We start from the raw sequence: 10,195 nt of genomic DNA, 5'->3' as shown, positions 1-10,195 counted from the left end.
ACTTCTGGCTTGCTAGTCCAGTAACATAACCTGTATGCTACCACCCTCTTCATCACCCTCTTGTGATGGAGGATAACTTGCACTCCAGTTCGATGGGTTCTGAGATGTCTGATAAGTCCAATGCAGGATCTGCAGACTCTGCCACATGCTGGGCAGATGGTGTTCGAAGGGTTGGGTAGATGGGTTGTTAGGAGATTTGTGCACTCTGACTCCTCAACTTCGTCTCTGCATGTTCCCGACAAAGTCTGTGTGTGTTCGGTGCCTTAATCCCAAATGAACCTTCTCCATTTTGATCCATCAAAATTCAGAGTCTCCCCTGGGCCAGCAGCAATGTTTAACCTTATCAGGGATACTTTGAGGATATCCCTAAAGTGTTTCCACTGTCCTCCTGGGAATCCTCTGCTGCAGCCAAGTTCTGAGTAGAGTATTTGACTTCAAGGGTGTGTTATCAGGAGCCTGGGTGGTTCAGTTGATAGTGCTTTGGCCTCTGAATGGAAGGCCTAGGTTCAAGACCCACTCCTGGACTTGTGTGCCACAAACGTAGCATTTACCCGGATTGATATTTTTCTTTGACTCCTTCTCCGAAGCACATGTCACCATACCCCATTGCTCTCTGATTTCACAAGGATGGTCAGGCAAGCTCCAGGGTGCCCCAGGTCCAGGCATCATTTTCCATATGTAGAATCAGCTCATTTTTCAGATATCTAATCATTGTTTAAAGGGCAGTGAGGAGCCAGATTCCATTCTGTCCTCTCAAATTCTGTTCCATAAGTTGATTGCTCCTGGGAACAGAAAACTCCAGACATCCAACCTTATCTGCTGTTCCCTCAGCTCAGATGGTGACTCCTAGTTCTGCCCAGCCCCATCACAATGGATTCTCACTAAGTGCTACACTGTACCACCAGATATCACTGAATAAGATCATAGGAAGGTTATTCCTTCACTGAGTAAATATCCTGCAATTACCCAACTAGCACCGTCCAATGCTATCCAGAAGTGCCTCCCGCTTTTTTTCCCTCTGTGAACTTTGAGCTCCTCCAATGTTTGCTAACTCTCAAAAGGTTCTTTTAACCCATTACCCACATGCTTGCTGATGTAGATTGACTCCGGTTCCAGCAACACCTCGATTCTAATATTCCCAGCCTTGTTTTTAAATTCCCATTATGGCCTTATTCCTCCCTTACTCTATTATTTCCTCCAACCCTACAATTATCCAGAATCTCTGTTCTCCTCCAATTCTGGTCACTTGCATATTATCAGTTTCTATCCCTCGACCACTTGAGGCTTTACATTCAGCTGCCTATAGGCTCTAAGCTCTCATTCAATCTCTAAACTACCATGCCTCTCTTCCCCCTCTCCTCCTTTAAGGTATTTCTTAAAGGTTACCTTGTTGAGCCCCTGCTCAACATATCTCCTTATGTGGCTCAGTGGCAACCTTTGTTAGATAACACTCCTGTGAAGCACCTTGAGAAATTTTACTATGTTCAAGGTGCTTTTTAGCTACAACTTGTTGCTGTTATTGTTGTGAGAGCGTCATCATCCTGAACTTCAGCTGTTCAAGGAGAAAGCTTGGCATCACTAAGTCAACTAGGGATGGGTAAGAAATGCAGATTTACCCAAATCCCAAGAACAAACAAAACAGCACCATCAATTTGTTTGGTGCTTTTAATATTCTTAAACACTTGTTTCAAATCTCCTCTAAATCCTTGTGGTAGATTTTGCTGCCTAGACATAAAACTGACATGGTACATTGTGCCCAACGTAGATAACGTTTGATTTTCATTTTTGCTGATTTCAACAAAATTGAAAATTCTTCAACAGGCAGCTGAATAGAAACACCAGGGGCAGAAATTTCCCCCTGTTGGTGGAGGGGGCGGTGGGTGGCGGTGGGGGGGGTGGGGGGGTGGGGGGGGCGGGGTTGTGCAGTGGCGGGCGGGTGGGAGGAGGGAGGGAGCGAACCTGATCGGCGCCCCCAATCGGGGCCGCGCCGCCATTTTACATGGGCGGGCCAATTAAGGTCTGCCCAGCGTGACACACGCCTGGAAGCTCTGAGAGCTCCCTGTGCGGGCAGAGAGGGGGAATTCCCTGAGAAAGAGCGCAGAAATCATCCTGAGGCACGGAGCTGCCTCAGGGAGATTAAGTTGGGAATTAAAGTTTTTATTAAAGACAGAGAAAAATTATTTAGACATGTCCCCTCATGTGACAGTGTCACATGAGCTGGGATATGTTTATCTAATGTTTGAACATTTTTTTATTCAATTAATAAGCCCTTCTTGAAACATTATCCCGCCCCTGGATGAGATTTCATGAAAAATGCGAAGGCCACCTGGGCTCTTCGGATGCCCCCCATCAACCTTAAGATTGGTCAGGCAGCATTGTTAATTACTTTAATTACTTTCTTAACGGCCTTAAGAGGCCTTTGACAGTTTTGCGGGTGCGCAGCAGACTCAGCTGCACGCCCACCGAACTGAAAATCTAAATGACGAGCGGTGACGTCGGGTCCCTCCCCCGCTCGCCGACCCAAAAATTCTTCCCCAGGCTTATGTTGCTGTGACAAGTTGAAAATTTACCCCTCTGGCTCTCCAGTCAATGTCTGAGCATCTGGCCCATCATATCTGCACCAGCTCTCTGAGCATTTTAACTTGGTGCCAATCTCCTGCCTTTTTCCCCATAACCCTGCACATTGTTTTTGTTTAAATAATCATCCAATGCCCTCTTGAATGCTTCAATTGAACCTGCCTCCACCACACTTCCAGGCAGTGCATTCCAAACCCTAACTACTCACTGTGTCAAAAAGTTTTTTCTCACCTTGCTTCTTTTGCAAAACACTTTAAAACTGTGCCTTCTGGTTCTCGGATCCATTTACAAATGGGAACAATTTCTCCCTATCTACTCTGCCCAGGCCCCTCATGATTTTGAAAACATCTATCAAGTCTCCTCTGAGACTTCCCCTCTCCAAGGAAATCAGTCCCAACTTCTCCAATCTTTCCTCATAACTGAAGTGTCTCCTCCCTGGAACCATTCTCATGATCCTCTTCTGCACTCTCTCCAATGCATTCACATCCTTCCTATAGTGTGGCATCCAGAACTGTAAACAATACTCCAGCTGAGGTCTAACCAGTAAGTTCATCATAACCTCCCTGCTCTTGTACTTTATGCCCCTATTAATGAAGCCTAGAATACTGTATGCTTTAGAAACAGATCTTTCTACCTGCCACCGTTAATGACTTATGTACATATACACCCAGGTCTCTTTGCTCCTGCACACCCTTTAGAATAGTACCCTTTATTTTATGCTATCTCTCCATGTTCTTTTTACCAAAGTGTATCACCTCACACTTCTCCGCATTGAACTTCATCTGCCACCTATCTGCCCAGTCCACTAATGTGTCAATGTACTTTTGAAGTTCTGCACTGTCCTCCTCACAGTTTACAATTCTCCCAAGTTTTGTGTTGTCCGCAAACTTTGAAATTGTCCCCTGCACACCAAGATCTAGATCATTTATATGTATATAAAAGGAAAAGCAAGGGTCCCAATACCGACCCTGGGGAACTCCACTACAAACCTTCTTCCAGCCTGAAAAATACCATTAACCATTACTCTCTGTTTCCTATCCCTCAGTTAATTTTGTATCCATGTTGCTACTGTCCTTTGTATTCCCTGACCTATAAGTTTCCTCACAAGTCCGTTGTGTGGCACTGTATCGAATGACTTTTGAAAGTCCATATACACCACATCAACAGCCTTGCCCTCATCAACCATCTCCATTACCTCTTCACAAAACTCCAGCAAGTTAGTTAGACACAATTTTCATTTAACAAATCCATGTTGGCTCTTCTGAATCAATCCACATTTTTCCATTGGAGCCAATTCCAATGCAGTACAGAGGGAGTGCTACACAATTAGAGGTGGTGTCTTTCAGATGAGCTGTTAAACTGAGGCTCCATCTGACTTCTCAGTTGGATGTAAAAAATAATTCTCATGGCACTATTTTGAAGAAGTACAGGGGAGTTTCCTCTGGTGTCCCAGCCAACATTTATCTCTCAACCAACATCACTAAAAAAGACTATCTAGTCATTACCACTTTGCTGTTTGTGGGACCTTACTGTGTGCAAATTGGCTCTTGCATTTTCTACATCCGTGACTACAACTCAAAAAGTACTCAGTTGGCTATAAAGCAATTTGGGATGTCTTGAGGTCATGAAAGGTTTTATTTTTTGAAGCATGGGAGAAAGTTAATTTGCATGATTGTGCTCTGCAAATAAATCTACCCCACCCTGAATCTTTCTTTTCTTGATTGACTCAAAAAACAATTATTATACAGCAACCAAACACAAATGAACATTTTTTTTTAATGATAGACAGTTCCTTTTGATCTCGGTGACCTTGACAACAACGATCAAAGATTTGCAGGCAGTTGCCAATCTGGAGAAATTTCTCTCAGGAACAGTAATTAGCCTCCAAATGACCTAAGGATGTGCCTTTAGAGAGCATTTCCCCGAGAAGATCAGTTAGATTTTATTTTTAAAAATTGCACTGAAGTTTCTAAATGAGAATGAAAAGTAGTTTCAAAAATGCAGATTATATCTAGACTGCTTTCTTTTGGGGCTAAAAAATATAATGAAAATAAAATATCATACCAGCGATAGCTACATTAATTTTCCTTATTTAATTTAATAATACTTTAAAAAATAACTAACTTTCAGACTAAAGTCTCTAATTCTAGTTCTATTTAATTACTGAGATTGTAATAACATAAAGTCAGCTGTGTTTCTATTAAAGATCCCATTAGCCATGTAGATATGGCTAAGATCCTGGGGCAACTGTCAAATAGTTCTTGAAACTAGCTATGTGGCTTCCCTCCTCCCAGTGCAGTTCACCGACAATCCTAAAGGTAAACAAGAATAATAAACCATATAGGTTATCAAATCTCTGTAATTAAGCAGAATTAGAGGCTGCTGCTTATCAAATCTGGGTTATTTTGGGGTGTACTCATAATTAAATAAGTAACGATCTGGAATCGTTTGCTTTAAAGGTTCATTACGTAAATCTTTTTTCATGAGTGAAGAACAGCATTTATACTGTACCCTTTATGTAAAATATCCATGTTCACTTAAGTCAGAAGTCCGTGGGCTCAAGCTCGACTTACAGAAATAAAGGAGCACTCCATTTTTTAGATGGGATTTTAAATCAACATGCCCTTCTGCCTGCTCCAGTTGTTCAGATTTTGTGGCAATGTTCAAAAACAGGTTCCCCTGGTTCTTGTTAATTGTGTATCATTTGGGTGTTAAATGTATCCAGCAGTGGGTATTAATTGGAGACTCACCTGTGCTCATAAACATAGGATCAGACTTGAAAAGGTGCTTTGGTTGAAGATGAATCACATACAATGTGCACCTCTGTAACTGAAAGATTGTAAGTGAACGAAGACTAGGCTCCAGCATTCTATCCATCATTGGCTATCTGAGTTTCGACAGAGCTTTGGCTGATATTCATCCATCAGCTTATATAAGCCAACAAAAGAACCCAAATAGGTTAAGTGCTTTGTTCAATCCCAGCAAGTACAAAATGGCTGCTGCATTGCCTACATAACAACAGTAACCCCACTTCAAAGTTAATTATTGCACATGAAGCATTTTGAGACATTTCTGAGAGATGCGAAAATGTGCTATTTAAATGTAAGTCCTTATTTCATTGGTGGAGGTGCAGCCTGCTCTTTGACTGCTGCTGATGGCACTCTTTAGCCAACCGCTAGAAGTCCTGCCTAGGCAGGATTTCCCCAAGCTCTGCTCACTGCTCTGTGCCACCATCTAATTTGCTGGAATGTTTGTTGCTTTTACACTTTGAAAGTGAGTTTGGTTTTCCCCAAGCTCTGCTCACTGTTCTGTGCCACCATCTAATTTGCTGGAATGTTTGTTGCTTTTACACTTTGAAAGTGAGTTTGGTTTTCCTCCTATGTTTAGGAATGGATTTCTTAGTTCTGCAGAGTCCCCAGAGTTGATAGGTAAACTAGGTCATGCCAACCCGACTAGATGGCTGGCTGCTACATGGTGATAAGGGCAGCATCATTCATTCTCCCTCAGACATTCTATTTATGATTTCTTCTTCTCCAGGTAGCATTCTCGATTATTTGAGACTCGCCCGAGCCACTGCTTTTGCTGTGAATTTTACCATGTGCCAGGGTGACTTGGGCCTCAGCTGGAGTCTACCTCAGCTGGAACAGGGATCAACCACCCCCCTGCCCACCGCCATTGTTGTTAATCTGATCCACCCACTAACCACCTAATCAACTGAAATAACCGGCCCCTTCAGATAGGTTAGAGATTTGGTAATGTGGGTGGTTTCATGAGCGACCAACTGTTCATTGTATGCAACAACACATCGGGAATAACATCACGTCACTGCAAGGGTTTTCTCTGGTTCTGCAGATGTAAAAAAAATCCCAAAATAAAATAAGTTCTTGAAATATTAGAAGCATAGAAACTGGATAATAGGAATATTGAACATCTTTCTGTGAAATACAATATTTACTCCTCTGAGTGAAGCTGAACATAACTCACCAGCACTTGTGATTCATTTCACTGCAAAGCATTGAATATCCTCCATTAATTCTATGAGAGTAAGCATTATTCTGTGGGAGTGATGTTGTCTTATGGGGCTGAACATTATCTTTTACTTAACCAAACAAGTAATGATTCACTGTATTGAAAATAATAATAATGCATTCAATTAAATTGTCATCAACTGTAGGTCTACACAAAACCCTACATAAAAGTCAAAGAATGCATTAAGGCTGTGAATAAATTTTCCCTCCTCCAAAAGAATGTACCTCACAAAAGGATATTTTGGGACTCCCTGGAGAATTCCAGACCCTCCTAAGAAAAATGATTTCCAGTTTTTCTGTCTCCCTGATTTCCTCCCTATCCCCTTTGTCCTGCCCCAACCTGCCACAGAAAACACAGTTGAAAATAACAAACTGACTTCGGAGATCATGATTGTAATTGATCTTCTTCCCTCCTGTTTGACTTGCTTAATGAATCCAGTCTCTTCATAAAGAAGCACTGTTAGCATTGGAATGATGACAAAATGTCAGCAGATAACAAACTCATTATAATACAAAGGTGGAGATTTGCTCTTGTGTCGATATGTAGTTACATTGTAAATGCATTCTTTTATAATGCGATTACAATTTTCATGGAATCATAGGTTTATAGAACACAGAAGGAAGCCATTCAGCCAACTGTGTCTCTGTCAACTTTCAGAAGCAGCGACCCATTTAGCCCCATTTACCTGTCCTTTCCCCATATCCACTATAAATGTATTTTTCAAATATTTACCCAATTTCCTTTTAAATACTACTATGAAATCTATGGTGTTTTCTGGTAAGAGATTCTATGACAACCTGGTGCAACTGTTAGTTCCCCTGACCTCTCTTTTAATTTTTTCCAGTGATGATCTTAAATTTATGCTATCTAATTACCTACTCAGCAACCAGCAGATTTTGTTGGAAATATTGAATAAAATAAATTTTCATGTTGCAGCTTATAGTAGCTAGAGCAATTCTTACCTTGGGAAGATGTTTATTGTTAAAAGTGAGACATGGTTGCTAGCATTTTTAAAGTAACAAAATGACTCTTTCAGAGCCTCACTCCTGCAGAGACTTGACAAAAGTCGTTGGGCCAATACAGGGCTTATTATGAAAAGTAAATGTATGGTTCCCAGAGGAAATTGTGTATAAAGAGCAATGTTGACACAGACCACCCTCCCCTCACCAATCTATGATAGACAAGTCTAACTTTGAACCAATTAGCCACCCATAGCATCATAGTATCATCAGCCAATTCAGTTCACTCCTTCACAGCTGAAGGCACTGGATACTGCAAAGGCTATGAGCACTGACAACAATAGCACTGAAAACTTGTACTCCAGAAATTGCATCACCCCTTACCAAGCTGTTCCAGTACAGCTACAACACTGGCATCTACCTGACAATGTGGAAAATTGCCCAGGTGTGTCTTGTACACAAAAAGCAGGACAAATCCAATCCAGCCAACTACCACCCCTTCAGTTTACTCTCGGTGATCAGCAAACTGATGGAAGGGGTCGTCAACAGCCCTATCAAGTGGTACTTATTCAGAAGTAACCAGCTCACTGACAGTCAGTTTGGATTCTGCCAGGGCCACTCCTCTCCAGACCTCATTAAGCATAGGTCCAAATACGAACAAAAGAGCTGAGCTCCGGAGGAGAGAGGTGAGAGTGACTGCCCTCGACGTCAAGACAGCATTTGACTGAGTGCAGCATCAAGGAGCCCAGCAAAACTGGAGTCAATGGGAATCAGGAGAAAACCCGCCACTGGTTGGAGTTATACCTAGCACAAAGAAAGATGGTTGCTGTTATTGGAGGTCAGTCATCTCTGCCCCAGGTCATCACTGCAGGAGTTCCTCAAGGTAGCTTTTTAGGCCCAACCATCTTCAGCTGCTTCATCAATGACTTTCTCTCCATTATAAAGTGGGAAGTGGGGTTTTTGCTGATGATTGCACAATGTTCAGCACCTTCGTGACTCCTCAGATACTGAAGCAGTCTGTGCCCATATTCAGAAAGACCTGGACAACATTCAGGCTTGGGCTGGTAAGTAGCAAGTAACACTTACGCCACACAAGTGTAAGGCAATGATCATCACCAACAAGGGAGAATCCAACCATCTCCCTTGACATTCAATGGCATTACCACTGCTGAATCACCCACTATCAACATCCTGGTGTTTACCATTGACCAGAAACTGAACTGAACAGCCATATAAATACTGTGGCTACAAGAGCACATCAGAGGCTAGGAATTCTGCAGTGCATAACTCACCTCCTGACTCCCCAAAGCTTGTCCACTATCTACAAGGCTCAAGTCAAGAGTGTGATGGAATACACTCTGCTTGCCTGGATGAGTGCAGCTCCATCAACACTCAAAAAGCTCGACACCATCAGGACAAAGCAGGCTACTTGTTTGGCACCCCATCCACTACCTTCAACACTCAATTCCTCCACCACAGTGGCAGCAGTGTGTACCATCTACAAGGTGCACTGAATCAACTCACCAAGGCTCCTTTGACAGCACCTTCCAAACTCACGATCTCTACCACCAAGAAGGACAAGGGCAGCAGACGCATTGGAACACTACCACCTGCAAGTTTCCCTCCAAGTCACTCACCATACATGACTTGGAAATATATCACTGTTCCTTCATTGTCGCTGGGTCAAATCCTGGATCTCTCTTCCTAACAGCACTGTGGGTGTATCTATACCACCACATGGACGGCAGTGGTTCAAGAAGGCAGCTCACCACCACTTCTCAAAGGCAATTAGGGATGGGCAATAAATGCTGGCCCAGAAATTAAAAAACTCAAGTTGTCTCATCCTCACTTTCAGTGACTATGTAGCCAATTTTACTTCCTAAATTTTAACCTGCTTCCCATCCCTCCTTCTTATCCCACTGTCCCTTTCTCAGCTGCCTAATGGGTCCCAAGTCTACGCCATGGCTGTTATATTTTTTCCCCTCATGTAATTATGATCCTTGCCATCCACAAAATGATTGCCGATGAGTTCTCTAACATTCCAGACCTGACTTTACTGGCAGCAATTCCTTTGCCCCCACTGCAGCATCAACCCATTTGGCTGATCATTCCACAAGCTCTTTGTCCAAACTGCCGTGGTGACAGAGTGGTTCTTATTGTTAGATCCCCTTTTGGCTTCTCTCCCTACTTCATCGTAAATAAAGGCGATGTTACACAATTGTTCCATTTAAAACATTGCATCAGTGTCAGGGAGCCATGATCTGTGGGAGCATTTACTGTTTATTTAATGTATTTGCATGTTGTACAGAGAATAAATACCAAAGGAAGTTCATTCTGAGAAGTGGGTGGGATGTAAGCAGGCGCTACTTATAGTGCAGGGGAGAAAGAACAAAATAAAAGGAATATTGGGATGGAAAGAGAGATGAAAGGAAAGAGTCAAAAGGATAGGATTACACAATTTCTGCAGATGTAAAACATTCGGCAAAACTGACTTGACATTTTTTGCCAACAATTGTTTTACATACACCCTCTTACAGCTAATTTTAGTAGGCCCAGCATCAGATTGAAGTTGCACATTCTTGCATTGAAACAACTGGAACAATAGGGGCTGACATACAGGCTGTTTTGCT

This window comes from Carcharodon carcharias, chromosome 25 (genome assembly GCF_017639515.1).
Source record: "Carcharodon carcharias isolate sCarCar2 chromosome 25, sCarCar2.pri, whole genome shotgun sequence".
NCBI classification, from domain to species: Eukaryota; Metazoa; Chordata; class Chondrichthyes; order Lamniformes; family Lamnidae; genus Carcharodon; species Carcharodon carcharias.
Note: the sequence above shows the minus strand (reverse complement) of the source record.